We start from the raw sequence: 8,389 nt of genomic DNA on the forward strand, positions 1-8,389 counted from the left end.
AAAATAAAAAAGGGGGTTTATGATTAAACAAAAGTAATACAAAATCAAAGTGCTGGAAGATAAATTGAATGAGAGAGTTGCAAGAAGAGTCGGGTTAGAGTTGAGTGAGAGAGTCAAAGGAAGACGACTGAGAGAGGTGTCGTGGTCTGAGGTCTGTGATAATGAACCTATAACTATGTACGGTCTGATCGAATGTGTCAAAGAAAAATCTAAACTCGACTTGTGAGAGAGATGTCTCTACGTGCTACTATATCCGGGGATCATACGTAGTTAAACAAACATCATAGCCAGTTAAAATCGAGACATTGAGGGTGCCGTCTAGTCGCCTAACTCTGTGAAGTGCATGAAAATCACATGAAATTTGATTTACAATACAATAGAATATCGACCACTTTGGTTCATCTATTAACTATGTGAGGTACATGAGAAAACACATGAAAATACGATTGAACCAATAATCGGATTAAATAAAGCACAAATTTTTAACCAAAACATGAAAACATAACATATACAATTATCAAATTCATCACAATTTCATATGATCATAATCACCAAGCAAAAAGTAGCTAAACATGGCGGAACGAATAGTAAACGACAAGAAGATAAAGAAAGAATTGCCCTTTCCGGATGTGGCTCGAGGCTAGAATCGTCGAAAAGTATGAGTATTTAGCTGCAGTCGATCAGCGAAATTCTGGATTCCCCTTAAAAGTGCAAAATGGGGGTCCCCGAACAAAAATTAGAGTTCCCTGCAGTAGGAATCAACATAATGTTTCCATTTACTGAGCCTCCACGAAAGCTTAACTCAAGCTTTCTCTCTAGGAAAGCAATACCCAAGCCTCAGAAAATCACAACCAATGATAACCCAAGGATCACAGAATGATAACTAGAAGAATTTGTCACAAAATATGCCCAAAAACTTGCCAAGATGTGTTTGATGATCTGGCCAACATGTGCTTGAAGATCCGGCCAAGAAAATGATGGTTCTGGCCAAGATTACTTGTGTGTTTGTTGATGCTATGTCATCCCTTGCTATTGTGCTAGGCGTCCCGAGCTTAGCTCCTTCCATACTCGTGCTAGCACGGTTGAAGGATTTGGGCTGCTTTCGGTTAGCTCCGATTGCTGCTAGTTCTTGGACCTGAGTCGCTGAGTTTTCCCATGTCGGCCTAAGCTTGGCCGGCCTAGTGTGTTGGTCGAACAGGATTGAGCGACAACTCCTTCCCCTTCTTCTCTCTCTTTCTCTCTAGCACCCCTCAAGAACTTTCCACCAAAATCCTAGTTGTTGATTCTTTTTTCTCTGCTCGCTCAAAACTCTCACTAAAACCAAAAAGACCCTGGCACCACTTATAAACCTTCAGTCTTCAATCTGTTCCTTTTCACTTCTTTTCTAAAACCTGTGTTTTTCTACTAAATGAAAAAACCCTTGACTTGGTCTAACCAATTTGACTTGGTCTAACCAATTTGACTTGGTCTTCTTAAAGGGGTTGTTCATAAAATCTCTCCTTGTCCTTTTTCTTTGGACTTTTGGACTTTGGGCTTGAGCTTTGATTTTCATATAGAAACTAAGGGGGTGTCTTCATCTTTATTTCTACACTAGGGTATGGCCCGTGCCTCCGGCACGGTAAACATAAGTAAATCTGAACTTATTAATAGAAATTTGAATTGGTTCAAAAGAATAGAATAAAATTATACTACCAACCTGATTGAACAAATCAACAATACTACTTCAAACTGATCCTAGTCACCATAACCAGACCGAACCCGAACCCAAACGATGAGACTGTTGAAAGTTGAAACAAATATAGTTCTCAAAATTTGCTATCTAACATATACCCAAATGTTAAAAGTATGTTCACATATAATTATGAATCAAACCAGAATTCTAATCCTAAATCAGAACTTATCTTATTTGGTCCTTTCCACTTGAACAAACACTTCTTGCCGTTGATGTTTATCTCCTGTGCATGTACTACTTATTGTGACACAAGCATGATCAAGGTATTCTGATGAAGTTTGCATTATTTGTTCCCACTTCAATGTGGCGACATAACAATGTAATTCTGTAATTGAAGTAGCATTTTATGAAAAATTTTCAGTGTTTAATACCACAAGATAGGTAATTTAAAGATAATGCATAAAGATTTTCATAGCTTAATCAAATCAATAGAAACATGGATTGTATAAACAAAAGTAATGGACGAAGAATATCGAATATAACTTGCAAGGTAGTAAAATATAAGCTCTGGCAAATGAAAACCTCCAGATTGACAACAAACACCACAAACCACATACATTGTTTAGCTTCAGAAAGTTAAGTTGTTCTCATGTTACCTTCCCAAAAAATAGATGCTTTACGCATTTTATTTCATTATCAAGTTTCCCAACTTTCCATAAGATCCATATAAAAAAATAATATGCAAGTAAATTAGTAGAATGAAAAGCGTTATTTCTTCCATAAGCAACAATGACCTTTTCAAGTTCACTTGTACGTGTATAAACTCATATTCAGACTTTCATAAAATTAACTCACACTACCACTAAACCGAAATAGGTAGCAACCTAAAGTTCATATTTTGTACTTGGAAGTACATAATTGAAGGTCTGCAAATAATTTTTCTGTATTTCCTTGTATAAATAGATAGGAATTTGTTGTAGATTAAACTACACGTGTCCTACAAACCCCTTACTAATTTAGATTTAAGGAAACTTTCAAAGGTAAGGAAAAGTTTCCACAAGTAACAATGATCATAATCAAAAGATACAAACATTTTGAAACATATCGAACAACAATGACATAAGAAAGTTTGGAGAAAGGCGTGATTAGAGGACAAACCTAAAAACATAGATCTTCGACCTGAGTTGGCTTCGTTTGATCTCCAGTGAAGAATAGTTCTCTGCATTTGTCCCAATTTGTGAAAATAAAATTAAAAATGAAATATATATTAGCCATACGTGTGTGTATATATATATATATATATATATATATTAGAGCTGTATAGGATCAAGAACATTGACCAGTAATTTGAGTTCGAAACACCAAACTATCAGAACAAATTGGTTTTCGTAAATTAGATAGATTAAAACCTCATTTATTATTAGAGCTGTATAGGATCAAGAACATTGACCAGTAATTGGGAGATTAGATAATTGAATGTGTATAAATCTAAAATATATACGTACGCTGATTTTTAATCTTCTGACATCCATGGCTCGCGATAACGCAAATCCTGCAAAAATATGTCTAGCCAAATACCACCTGAGATAATCTCACAACCTTAATCAAATAGTCAATCTTAAAGGGAAGAGATTATCAAACATCTAAGTTAGATATAAACAAACGACACCACTGAAGTTTAATTTAATTTATCTGAAAGAATAACTTCAAAGAAAACTATAGGAGCTTACAGAAGTTTCAAGTATTGCAAATCGAAACATAGCAAGATAAAGGTTATATTGTAGTCCAAAAGCTAAAATCGACTTCAATGAAACACCACATACATTTTGATGAAGCCATTCCTGCCATCACCTGATTCCATAAAAACCTAAACTCAAAACCACAAAGAAAGAGTTCTAATGGCTTTCAACAAAAGATTAGGATTTTTTACTTGAAAATTAACTAAAGAGAACTTAGGTTTTTAGGGCTAACCTCTTAATGAAAAAAGTGCTAATCATCAAAGCTGAAGAGATGTGATTGTTTTCCTCACTGGAGAATTTTCCCACCATATTTTTAGTATTCTCTATACCATTTATGGTTCAACGTGTCGATCTAACATTGAATGATAGAAAAGAAATGGTGGCCTACGATGTCAATTCCATCATTTTGAATCATTTTGAAGCTCTTAAAAATAACGGTTTAAGAGCTCATCTACAATAAAAAATACTCTCATCATTCATCATTTTGACAATTCTAAAAAATGCCTAACGAAAACTAAGAATCTTAAATGTAAAACTCATGACAACTAAATCCTTTAGTAGGTGCTCCAAAACCATGTATATACGTAGCCTTGAAAATGAAATCTCTATTCCTAAGCAAGGAATGATAGAAAAGAAAAAGAAGCCCAAATCTTTTTACGAAATCGATATTAGAAAAAATCGCGATAACGCAAATTGAGAAAACAAAGGTAGGAGGTTATCCTATTTTACGTTCTAATTCAAAATTTCTTTAGACATTTACTCAAACACATATATGGCAGCATCAAACACATGCTATATTAATTTCTATTTGACACTTCATCAAACACATGATAAAGAGTTAAGCACATATATGACAACATCAAACACATACACAAAGTAGATAAGAATAGCCCTCCAAATTAGATTAACCTAAAAATTATATGTTTATTGTAACGAAGATAGAGCATCACCTCCAAATCCTAGTTCACCCATTAGAGAGCTTCAGTTTTATTACAGTTTTCTGACTATCTCCCTGAATATAAAATGAGAAGAAACCTTAGTTTGAAATAACCAAACAAACTCTAGTTTCTGATAAAAAAAACCTATTTGTAAATCAATGTGTGAAGAAATCTCACTCTATTTCCTGGGTTACCCTAGTTTCTGATTTAAATAAATATTATTTCATCACCCAAATAAGAAATCGACAACAGATAAACATTCACAAAGATGAAGCAAAAGAATACTAACCTTTCTTGAGAAGACAAAAAATGAAGCAACTGAGAAGCCACAAAATGAAGCAACAAAACAAACCCTAGTTTCTGATTCAGGAAACCTACTTCGTAAACGAATTTGAGAAACCCTAGTTCCTGTTTATTTGAATTTCATTATCCCAATAAGCAATCAACAACATATAAACATTCACAAAAATCCTAACATTCCTTGAGAAGGCACAAAATGAATGAACAGAACTGAGAAGCAACAAAATGAAGAACAAAACTGAGAAGATATGTCTGTCTTGAAAAGATATGTCTGTTGAGAAGGAAGAGGAGGAAGTCACGGTGAAGTGAGAATGAAATTGAATGAATGGAATTGAAATCTGCCCATGATTTAAGTGTGGGTTTTAGTGAGAGAGAGGAGATGTGTCTGGTGAAGTGAGAAGATACATCCCGCCAACTAAGAAGAAGCGTCCACACAGTCATTTTAGAGATTTTGTTGAATCCGATGGTGGATGATAGTGCTGATGTGGGACGGACGGCTGGATTTATCCTGGGTTTGTCCCAGTCAGCACCCATCCACCTGTTTTATTATATAGATTCTCTACTCTCCTCAAAGGACCAAATGCCCCTCAGTTACTAAAAGAACTACATGTTTTTGAGAGAAATAATCGTCAATTTCAATTAGTTCGTACTATCCAATTAGTAACTGTTATATATACCAATTATAGTCATATATCGAATATAAAATCTCATTACCGGTTAAATTATTACTTAATTCTCAAAGTGAGTAAAATTGAAATAAGCTTGGTTTAAAACTGTAAAATCCTTCCACAAAAATTAAAAAGCACTATCTTGGTAAAGTCAAGAATTTTGATGTCACAAACTTAAAATTTTTGGGCTGTCCATGATTGACTCTCAGTCAAAGTTTCATGAAAAGACCTGATATGGGGGCCAATCCAGATAGGTTAGACAATCAAACTTGAAAAGCAGAAGAATTAAATTTGATTTCTTCCTCATCACCTTACTTTGTGAAGTAAAGTGTTCTATCTTTTCAAGTTTAAAGATGATATAGGCAGCCATCAGCTGAGCACCTTTCAGCACTCCAAGAGTCAAGCTTATGCCTTTCCAACTTAATTGGGGTCATTGATGAATTGGTCCGTGTTCAATTAAATCACTACTCCCTCAGTTCAAAGATAAAATTTTGGGTACGGGTTAGTATTGCTGAACTATAAACACAATCTTATGGTTTGTTGTCATTGTATTGAAATTTTCAGATTACGCAAATGTTGGATCAAACTGTCATTGTCACTCTCAATGATGATGTGGCAATAATCGTGATGAGTTGCCCATTATACTCCCAACAATATAGTTTTTGCTTCACTTTTTTCGCTGGACCTTAGTCTTAAGAGTTGTTACTTTCACCTCGATAAATATTGTCTGCCAATCTTGGATAAGAATACCCATACCAACTCTATGTTTTAATATCGGTAAATGAAACACCAGTATTAATATAAGAGATTTTGGAACCCATGCCAAAAACATGTTTGAGAAAGTGAGCAGTATTTCTATGGTCCATCGATCACGCTCCAAATTGAAAAAGTATAATACAATAGCTAATTCTCAAAAACATGAGTTGGATCAGATTGGTTAGAAATGCGTTTTTAAGGAAAATAAATTAGTCAAGTGAAGTTATATTTAAACAAAAATGAAGGTAAATCATTTTATATACTAGTGCTAATAAAAAATTGTTGGCATGTTTTTTGACTAAGGACGAAATGACCGGTTTGATCCACGATAGACAAGATAATGTCCTAATTTAGAGCTTTCAAAGTGGTATATCTTCAATTAACCTAAACTTTATAAAAAAAACTATTAAGGCATCTAGCTTATATGTTAGAGATATATTGTAAATTGTCAATGGTGAAACATTCTAGAGCTACATATAAACACTTTGATCAATGTAACTTACTTTTTTTGTAGGCGTATTGATTTTTAATAAAGTTTGTGTTTCTATCCCTACTTTTAGATTAAAATACATTCCCCTCATTTTAATATTTGTTTTTGATGTTCAAAACTTAGAGTTATCAGACAATCAATCTTTATGAGATCGATTAACGAAGAAAACCCGAAGGTAGGGATAGAATTATAACATAAGAATTGTGGAATATAGTATAAATATATTTTTTTTTCCTTGATTTCATATGAGATATATTAGGTTAGGTTTCTTCATAGCCTAACAATCCATGGTGATTGCATGCACTCAAAGTAAAGAAGAAAATACAAATCAAACAACCAAATTTTCAAATGGAGAGACAATTTTGACCAGATTTTCATACATGTTGTTTCATGTGTGGTAACCAAACCAATATTTTGATGTAGACATCATTTTTGTTAGCAAGTCTATGTACCCAAAATGATGATCTCTTAGAACATCTCCGATGCAAAACTCAATTTTAAAAATTCGGAGTGCCATGTGAGATGTTTGGAGTTCTTTTTAAAAATCTTCTCCAAATCAAAACTAAACTAAGATCTCAAAGATGACATATCTAGGATAGAATAGAGATATTTCAAGATATCTCTAATTGTTCAATTCACCAATATTTAAATTTGAACCAATAATCAAATCTTGATCATATATTTCTAAACTAACTAATTATCTCTTTCCAAAAATAACCATGCCACATAAGTGAAAAAACAAGTCTAAAGTTTTGCATTGGAGACATACAAGAATCGAGGATCTCTGTGTTAATTAACCACCGAAGAATGAGAATCTCAGTTGAAACTTGACAAATAGGACTGATTGAGATTATTTTTGTTTTTGAGTTTTGCACTGGAAATGTTGTTAGGTTTAAAAAAGTCTTTAAGTGGTGTTTAAATCATTTGAATTATAATCAGGATTTAGAACATTTTTTTCTCTCAAAAGAAACATTAGTGTACAAAAACATAACTTGCTTAATAGTTATATTTTACTACTTGTCCATCACTGGTAGGGCAAAGCTTAAGTTGGTATTTGCTAAGATAAATTTTAGTTAGGTTTGATCAGTCAAGAAGTCAATGAATAGACCGAGAAAATACGTATTAAGCCTCGCACAAACTCGATCAAACCTTCGTGATAGCTATAAAGAGGTGGATTCAAAATAGGTATGTCACTGAGGCCAACTCTAACCAAAGAGATGGTTGGGAGGTAGCACGAGTTCTTAGCACTACAAAAATAGGGAATTTTTGTAACAGGTTAATTGTAACGGCTTATCGCGAAGCCTTTATAAAAGTCTCCTTATTCATAATAGCCTTTCATATTTAACCATAAGTTGGTGCGGCATTTGTAACGGCTTTGTGAAATAAAAGCCTTTCATATGTTTCTAAATGCCCGTTTGAAATGAAGCCTTTATAAATCTCTCCTTATTTCTTACCATCTGAGTTTTGTACACGACTCTCTAAGACATGAAACACCTTGACTTGAATTGTACTCTCGTTATTCTTGTGTGGGAAAGAAGATATAATATAATGTGCTTTGTTTGATTTAACTTGTTTAGTTTGAGTGAAGTCGTTTGTGTTGGAAGTGTAACTATTTTTTCTGATTATCACACAAGAAAAACATTAAAAAGCTGTAAACTATTGCAGCTAGTGTTCACTGTTTTTATCCTGATATTCTTAAAATAATTAGTTGTAACGGCTCGAACTACATCGACCATTACAAAAAGTCTTTTTTCATTTGCGCAAATTCCATTTGTAGAGGCAGGAAATAAGGGACGCCATTGCAAGTGACCATTTGTAACAGCTTC

At 33.7% G+C, this 8,389-nt stretch overlaps 1 long non-coding RNA gene across 2 annotated transcripts; it reads right to left on the minus strand.

Moving 5' to 3' along the window:
* Window positions 1-1,633: 1,633 nt before the first annotated feature.
* On the minus strand, window positions 1,634-4,954 carry LOC147544450 (uncharacterized). Of its 2 annotated transcripts, XR_015223875.1 has the most exons (7): window positions 4,639-4,954; window positions 4,362-4,423; window positions 3,644-3,862; window positions 3,403-3,523; window positions 3,178-3,253; window positions 2,831-2,891; window positions 1,634-2,057 (listed from the first exon to the last, which is right to left on the minus strand). It is a non-coding gene; the product is annotated as an uncharacterized LOC147544450 (long non-coding RNA). The 2 variants fall into 2 exon arrangements; XR_015223874.1 differs by having other exon boundaries at window positions 3,178-3,523.
* Window positions 4,955-8,389: the final 3,435 nt, after the last annotated feature.

The sequence above is a fragment of the Eschscholzia californica genome, unplaced genomic scaffold, assembly GCF_041429995.1.
Source record: "Eschscholzia californica isolate CP2 unplaced genomic scaffold, dmEscCali1.0.p SCAF_4, whole genome shotgun sequence".
Lineage (NCBI taxonomy): Eukaryota > Viridiplantae > Streptophyta > Magnoliopsida > Ranunculales > Papaveraceae > Eschscholzia > Eschscholzia californica.